Here is an 8,643-nt window from a genome sequence, read left to right on the forward strand (position 1 = left end):
GCCCTCTATCCATCTATCCCTCCCTGAGTGATTTATGGACACTTTGTGAGATTTCGGTGGATGCGGATTAGGATCCTTCTCTCTGCCTCTGTGCAACTGGTGATTGAAAATGTGCACCTGGGAACCTAAAATGACATCAGCGGTGTTCCAAAAATTCATGCCCGCTATGGAGCACCCTAACACGGACCTCTATCCATGGGGGACCCTATACATCCGTGCACCTGGTTATTGAAAACGTGCACCTGGGAACCCGAAAATTAAAATATGGTCCTAAATGCACCTACCGGTGTTCCTGATATTTATGCCCACTATAGGAGCATCCTACTACGGCCCTCTATCCATCTATCCCTCCCTGAGTGATTTATGGACACTTTGTGAGATTTCGGTGGATGCGGATTAGGATCCTTCTCTCTGCCTCTGTGCAACTGGTGATTGAAAATGTGCACCTGGGAACCTAAAATGACATCAGCGGTGTTCCAAAAATTCATGCCCGCTATGGAGCACCCTAACACGGACCTCTATCCATGGGGGACCCTATACATCCGTGCACCTGGTTATTGAAAACGTGCACCTGGGAACCCGAAAATTAAAATATGGTCCTAAATGCACCTACCGGTGTTCCTGATATTTATGCCCACTATAGGAGCATCCTACTACGGCCCTCTATCCATCTATCCCTCCCTGAGTGATTTATGGACACTTTGTGAGATTTCGATGGATGCGGATTAGGATCCCTGTGCACCTGGGAATCTGAAAAATTAAAACATGGTCCTAAGTGCACCTGCCGGTGTTCCTGATATTCATGCCCGATATGGAGCACCCTAACACGGACCTCTATCCATGGGGGACCCTATACATCCGTGTGCACCTGGTTATTGGAAACGTGCACCTGGGAACCCGAAAATTATAATATGGTCCTAAATGCACTTTTCGGTCATTCTCATATTAATGCCCACTATAGGAGCATCCTACTACGGCCCTGTATCCATGGGGGCCCTCCCTGAGTGATTTATGGACACTTTGTGAGATTTCGATGGATGCGGATTAGGATCCCTGTGCACCTGGGAATCTGAAAAATTAAAACATGGTTCTAAGTGCACCTGCCGGTGTTCCTGATATTCATGCCCGATATGGAGCACCCTAACACGGACCTCTATCCATGGGGGGACCCTATACATCCGTGTGCACCTGGTTATTGGAAACGTGCACCTGGGAACCCGAAAATTATAATATGGTCCTAAATGCACTTTTCGGTCATTCTCATATTAATGCCCACTATAGGAGCATCCTACTACGGCCCTGTATCCATGGGGGACCTCCCTGAGTGATTTATGGACACTTTGTGAGATTTCGATGGATGCGGATTAGGATCCCTGTGCACCTGGGAATCTGAAAAATTAAAACATGGTCCTAAGTGCACCTGCCGGTGTTCCTGATATTCATGCCCGATATGGAGCACCCTAACACGGACCTCTATCCATGGGGGGACCCTATACATCCGTGTGCACCTGGTTATTGGAAACGTGCACCTGGGAACCCGAAAATTATAATATGGTCCTAAATGCACTTTTCGGTCATTCTCATATTAATGCCCACTATAGGAGCATCCTACTACGGCCCTGTATCCATGGGGGACCTCCCTGAGTGATTTATGGACACTTTGTGAGATTTCGATGGATGCGGATTAGGATCCCTGTGCACCTGGGAATCTGAAAAATTAAAACATGGTCCTAAGTGCACCTGCCGGTGTTCCTGATATTCATGCCCGATATGGAGCACCCTAACACGGACCTCTATCCATGGGGGGACCCTATACATCCGTGTGCACCTGGTTATTGGAAACGTGCACCTGGGAACCCGAAAATTATAATGGTCCTAAATGCACTTTTCGGTCATTCTCATATTAATGCCCACTATAGGAGCATCCTACTACGGCCCTGTATCCATGGGGGCCCTCCCTGAGTGATTTATGGACACTTTGTGAGATTTCGATGGATGCGGATTAGGATCCCTGTGCACCTGGGAATCTGAAAAATTAAAACATGGTCCTAAGTGCACCTGCCGGTGTTCCTGATATTCATGCCCGATATGGAGCACCCTAACACGGACCTCTATCCATGGGGGACCCTATACATCCGTGTGCACCTGGTTATTGGAAACGTGCACCTGGGAACCCGAAAATGACATACTGTCCGGTTACTATGTTGGGCTATATGGCGGTACACCAAAACGTGAATAAATCAAAAGTACACATCCAATCTGGATGGGGGTTTTTTTTAAACTAAAGGGCACACATAGACGGGCAATGTCATGTAATTAAAAGCGTTTTTGTATAGAACCTTTTAATAGAAAAACGCGTTTATAGTTTGCTATACAAGCACATTTGGCTGGAAACATAGGTTCCTACCAGGGCATTTTTAATTTTACAGTCTCTACTTGTTGTCCATTGAGAGAGAGGGAATGAGACGAAAGATGGGACCTGTAGCCCTTCTGGAAGTATTTTTAATCATTTTCTGAAAATTACCGATTTTGGGCCAAAAAAGTACATGTTACTGGAAACATAGGTTCCTACCAGGGCATTTTGTTTTTTACATTCTCTACTTGTTGCCCATTGTGAGAGAGGCAATCACACGAAATATGGGACCTCTAGCACTTCGGGAAGTATGGTTAATATTTTTGGAAAAACGGAATTGGGCCGGAAAAATAAATAGCCGTGCACCTGGGAACCCGAAAATTAAAATATGGTCCTAAGTGCACATGCCGGTGTTCCTGATATTCATGCCCGATATGGAGCACCCTAACACGGACCTTTATCCATGGGGGGGACCCTATACATCCGTGCACCTGGTTATTGAAAACGTGCACCTGGGAACCCGAAAATTATAATATGGTCCTAAATGCACTTTTCGGTCATTCTCATATTAATGCCCACTATAGGAGCATCCTACTACGGCCCTGTATCCATGGGGGCCCTCCCTGAGTGATTTATGGACACTTTGTGAGATTTCGATGGATGCGGATTAGGATCTCTGTGCACCTGGGAATCTGAAAAATTAAAACATGGTTCTAAGTGCACCTGCCGGTGTTCCTGATATTCATGCCCGCTATGGAGCACCCTAACACGGACCTCTATCCATGGGGGGACCCTATACATCCGTGTGCACCTGGTTATTGGAAACGTGCACCTGGGAACCCGAAAATTATAATATGGTCCTAAATGCACTTTTCGGTCATTCTCATATTAATGCCCACTATAGGAGCATCCTACTACGGCCCTGTATCCATGGGGGACCTCCCTGAGTGATTTATGGACACTTTGTGAGATTTCGATGGATGCGGATTAGGATCCCTGTGCACCTGGGAATCTGAAATTAAAACATGGTCCTAAGTGCACCTGCCGGTGTTCCTGATATTCATGCCCGATATGGAGCACCCTAACACGGACCTCTATCCATGGGGGGACCCTATACATCCGTGTGCACCTGGTTATTGGAAACGTGCACCTGGGAACCCGAAAATTATAATATGGTCCTAAATGCACTTTTCAGTCATTCTCATATTAATGCCCACTATAGGAGCATCCTACTACGGCCCTGTATCCATGGGGGCCCTCCCTGAGTGATTTATGGACACTTTGTGAGATTTCGATGGATGCGGATTAGGATCCCTGTGCACCTGGGAATCTGAAAAATTAAAACATGGTCCTAAGTGCACCTGCCGGTGTTCCTGATATTCATGCCCGATATGGAGCACCCTAACACGGACCTCTATCCATGGGGGGACCCTATACATCCGTGTGCACCTGGTTATTGGAAACGTGCACCTGGGAACCCGAAAATGACATACTGTCCGGTTACTATGTTGGGCTATATGGCGGTACACCAAAACGTGAATAAATCAAAAGTACACATCCAATCTGGATGGGGTTTTTTTAAACTAAAGGGCACACATAGACGGGCAATGTCATGTAATTAAAAGCGTTTTTGTATAGAACCTTTTAATAGAAAAACGCGTTTATAGTTTGGGCTATACAAGCACATTTGGCTGGAAACATAGGTTCCTACCAGGGCATTTTTAATTTTACAGTCTCTACTTGTTGTCCATTGAGAGAGAGGGAATGAGACGAAAGATGGGACCTGTAGCCCTTCTGGAAGTATTTTTAATCATTTTCTGAAAATTACCGATTTTGGGCCAAAAAAGTACATGTTACTGGAAACATAGGTTCCTACCAGGGCATTTTGTTTTTTACATTCTCTACTTGTTGCCCATTGTGAGAGAGGCAATCACACGAAATATGGGACCTCTAGCACTTCGGGAAGTATGGTTAATATTTTTGGAAAAACGGAATTGGGCCGGAAAAATAAATAGCCGTGCACCTGGGAACCCGAAAATTAAAATATGGTCCTAAGTGCACATGCCGGTGTTCCTGATATTCATGCCCGATATGGAGCACCCTAACACGGACCTTTATCCATGGGGGACCCTATACATCCGTGCACCTGGTTATTGAAAACGTGCACCTGGGAACCCGAAAATTATAATATGGTCCTAAATGCACTTTTCGGTCATTCTCATATTAATGCCCACTATAGGAGCATCCTACTACGGCCCTGTATCCATGGGGGACCTCCCTGAGTGATTTATGGACACTTTGTGAGATTTCGATGGATGCGGATTAGGATCTCTGTGCACCTGGGAATCTGAAAAATTAAAACATGGTTCTAAGTGCACCTGCCGGTGTTCCTGATATTCATGCCCGCTATGGAGCACCCTAACACGGACCTCTATCCATGGGGGGACCCTATACATCCGTGTGCACCTGGTTATTGGAAACGTGCACCTGGGAACCCGAAAATTATAATATGGTCCTAAATGCACTTTTCGGTCATTCTCATATTAATGCCCACTATAGGAGCATCCTACTACGGCCCTGTATCCATGGGGGACCTCCCTGAGTGATTTATGGACACTTTGTGAGATTTCGATGGATGCGGATTAGGATCCCTGTGCACCTGGGAATCTGAAAAATTAAAACATGGTCCTAAGTGCACCTGCCGGTGTTCCTGATATTCATGCCCGATATGGAGCACCCTAACACGGACCTCTATCCATGGGGGGACCCTATACATCCGTGTGCACCTGGTTATTGGAAACGTGCACCTGGGAACCCGAAAATTATAATATGGTCCTAAATGCACTTTTCGGTCATTCTCATATTAATGCCCACTATAGGAGCATCCTACTACGGCCCTGTATCCATGGGGGCCCTCCCTGAGTGATTTATGGACACTTTGTGAGATTTCGATGGATGCGGATTAGGATCCCTGTGCACCTGGGAATCTGAAAAATTAAAACATGGTCCTAAGTGCACCTGCCGGTGTTCCTGATATTCATGCCCGATATGGAGCACCCTAACACGGACCTCTATCCATGGGGGGACCCTATACATCCGTGTGCACCTGGTTATTGGAAACGTGCACCTGGGAACCCGAAAATTATAATATGGTCCTAAATGCACTTTTCGGTCATTCTCATATTAATGCCCACTATAGGAGCATCCTACTACGGCCCTGTATCCATGGGGGCCCTCCCTGAGTGATTTATGGACACTTTGTGAGATTTCGATGGATGCGGATTAGGATCCCTGTGCACCTGGGAATCTGAAAAATTAAAACATGGTCCTAAGTGCACCTGCCGGTGTTCCTGATATTCATGCCCGATATGGAGCACCCTAACACGGACCTCTATCCATGGGGGGACCCTATACATCCGTGTGCACCTGGTTATTGGAAACGTGCACCTGGGAACCCGAAAATTATAATATGGTCCTAAATGCACTTTTCGGTCATTCTCATATTAATGCCCACTATAGGAGCATCCTACTACGGCCCTGTATCCATGGGGGACCTCCCTGAGTGATTTATGGACACTTTGTGAGATTTCGATGGATGCGGATTAGGATCCCTGTGCACCTGGGAATCTGAAAAATTAAAACATGGTCCTAAGTGCACCTGCCGGTGTTCCTGATATTCATGCCCGATATGGAGCACCCTAACACGGACCTCTATCCATGGGGGGACCCTATACATCCGTGTGCACCTGGTTATTGGAAACGTGCACCTGGGAACCCGAAAATTATAATATGGTCCTAAATGCACTTTTCGGTCATTCTCATATTAATGCCCACTATAGGAGCATCCTACTACGGCCCTGTATCCATGGGGGACCTCCCTGAGTGATTTATGGACACTTTGTGAGATTTCGATGGATGCGGATTAGGATCCCTGTGCACCTGGGAATCTGAAAAATTAAAACATGGTCCTAAGTGCACCTGCCGGTGTTCCTGATATTCATGCCCGATATGGAGCACCCTAACACGGACCTCTATCCATGGGGGGACCCTATACATCCGTGTGCACCTGGTTATTGGAAACGTGCACCTGGGAACCCGAAAATGACATACTGTCCGGTTACTATGTTGGGCTATATGGCGGTACACCAAAACGTGAATAAATCAAAAGTACACATCCAATCTGGATGGGGTTTTTTTTTTAAACTAAAGGGCACACATAGACGGGCAATGTCATGTAATTAAAAGCGTTTTTGTATAGAACCTTTTAATAGAAAAACGCGTTTATAGTTTGGGCTATACAAGCACATTTGACTGGAAACATAGGTTCCTACCAGGGCATTTTTAATTTTACAGTCTCTACTTGTTGTCCATTGAGAGAGAGGGAATGAGACGAAAGATGGGACCTGTAGCCCTTCTGGAAGTATTTTTAATCATTTTCTGAAAATTACCGATTTTGGGCCAAAAAAGTACATGTTACTGGAAACATAGGTTCCTACCAGGGCATTTTGTTTTTTACATTCTCTATGCCCATTGTGAGAGAGGCAATCACACGAAATATGGGACCTCTAGCACTTCGGGAAGTATGGTTAATATTTTTGGAAAAACGGAATTGGGCCGGAAAAATAAATAGCCGTGCACCTGGGAACCCGAAAATTAAAATATGGTCCTAAGTGCACATGCCGGTGTTCCTGATATTCATGCCCGATATGGAGCACCCTAACACGGACCTTTATCCATGGGGGGGACCCTATACATCCGTGCACCTGGTTATTGAAAACGTGCACCTGGGAACCCGAAAATTATAATATGGTCCTAAATGCACTTTTCGGTCATTCTCATATTAATGCCCACTATAGGAGCATCCTACTACGGCCCTGTATCCATGGGGGCCCTCCCTGAGTGATTTATGGACACTTTGTGAGATTTCGATGGATGCGGATTAGGATCCCTGTGCACCTGGGAATCTGAAAAATTAAAACATGGTCCTAAGTGCACCTGCCGGTGTTCCTGATATTCATGCCGATATGGAGCACCCTAACACGGACCTCTATCCATGGGGGGACCCTATACATCCGTGTGCACCTGGTTATTGGAAACGTGCACCTGGGAACCCGAAAATTATAATATGGTCCTAAATGCACTTTTCGGTCATTCTCATATTAATGCCCACTATAGGAGCATCCTACTACGGCCCTGTATCCATGGGGGACCTCCCTGAGTGATTTATGGACACTTTGTGAGATTTCGATGGATGCGGATTAGGATCCCTGTGCACCTGGGAATCTGAAAAATTAAAACATGGTCCTAAGTGCACCTGCCGGTGTTCCTGATATTCATGCCCGATATGGAGCACCCCAACACGGACCTCTATCCATGGGGGGACCCTATACATCCGTGTGCACCTGGTTATTGGAAACGTGCACCTGGGAACCCGAAAATGAAATACTGTCCGGTTACTATGTTGGGCTATATGGCGGTACACCAAAACGTGAATAAATCAAAAAGTACACATCCAATCTGGATGGGGTTTTTTTTAAACTAAAGGGCACACATAGACGGGCAATGTCATGTAATTAAAAGCGTTTTTGTATAGAACCTTTTAATAGAAAAACGCGTTTATATTTTGGGCTATACAAGCACATTTGACTGGAAACATAGGTTCCTACCAGGGCATTTTTAATTTTACAGTCTCTACTTGTTGTCCATTGAGAGAGAGGGAATGAGACGAAAGATGGGACCTGTAGCCCTTCTGGAAGTATTTTTAATCATTTTCTGAAAATTACCGATTTTGGGCCAAAAAGTACATGTTACTGGAAACATAGGTTCCTACCAGGGCATTTTGTTTTTTACATTCTCTACTTGTTGCCCATTGTGAGAGAGGCAATCACACGAAATATGGGACCTCTAGCACTTCGGGAAGTATGGTTAATATTTTTGGAAAAACGGAATTGGGCCGGAAAAATAAATAGCCGTGCAACTGGTAACCCAAAAATAATTCCCTCATTGAAAGTAGTCACCTCCTAAGGTGTTTGATGGTAGGTAACCTAAAAAAAAAAATGATCAGAAATTGCACTAAGTCCATCTCTGGGCCTGGTGATTGGGGAAATGGGCAAAGAAAAGGGGGACAGTGCAGCTAACCTCCACAGAGGCTGACTGCTCTGCCCCCCTTAAGGACAGTGGAACTGTGGACCTTCTCAGGACTAAAGGCCTAAAATAAAAATGTAAAGTGTGGGTAAAAGGTGGGAGTACCCAGGTTATATGCCTCTATCTGGGCATCAGAGGTCACAAAC

At 45.6% G+C, this 8,643-nt stretch overlaps 1 long non-coding RNA gene across 6 annotated transcripts; it reads right to left on the reverse strand.

Moving 5' to 3' along the window:
* Nucleotides 1-2,734: 2,734 nt before the first annotated feature.
* Nucleotides 2,735-8,125, reverse strand: LOC127922577 (uncharacterized). 6 transcript variants are annotated; one of them, XR_008111687.1, is made up of 3 exons: nucleotides 7,719-8,125; nucleotides 3,676-3,765; nucleotides 2,735-3,037 (listed from the first exon to the last, which is right to left on the reverse strand). It is a non-coding gene; the product is annotated as an uncharacterized LOC127922577 (long non-coding RNA). The 6 variants fall into 6 exon arrangements; XR_008111685.1 differs by lacking the exon at nucleotides 3,676-3,765 and adding an exon at nucleotides 5,013-5,102; XR_008111686.1 differs by lacking the exon at nucleotides 3,676-3,765 and adding an exon at nucleotides 5,333-5,422.
* Between the last annotated feature and the right edge of the window lie 518 nt (nucleotides 8,126-8,643).

The sequence above is a fragment of the Oncorhynchus keta genome, unplaced genomic scaffold, assembly GCF_023373465.1.
Source record: "Oncorhynchus keta strain PuntledgeMale-10-30-2019 unplaced genomic scaffold, Oket_V2 Un_contig_26299_pilon_pilon, whole genome shotgun sequence".
NCBI lineage: Eukaryota > Metazoa > Chordata > Actinopteri > Salmoniformes > Salmonidae > Oncorhynchus > Oncorhynchus keta.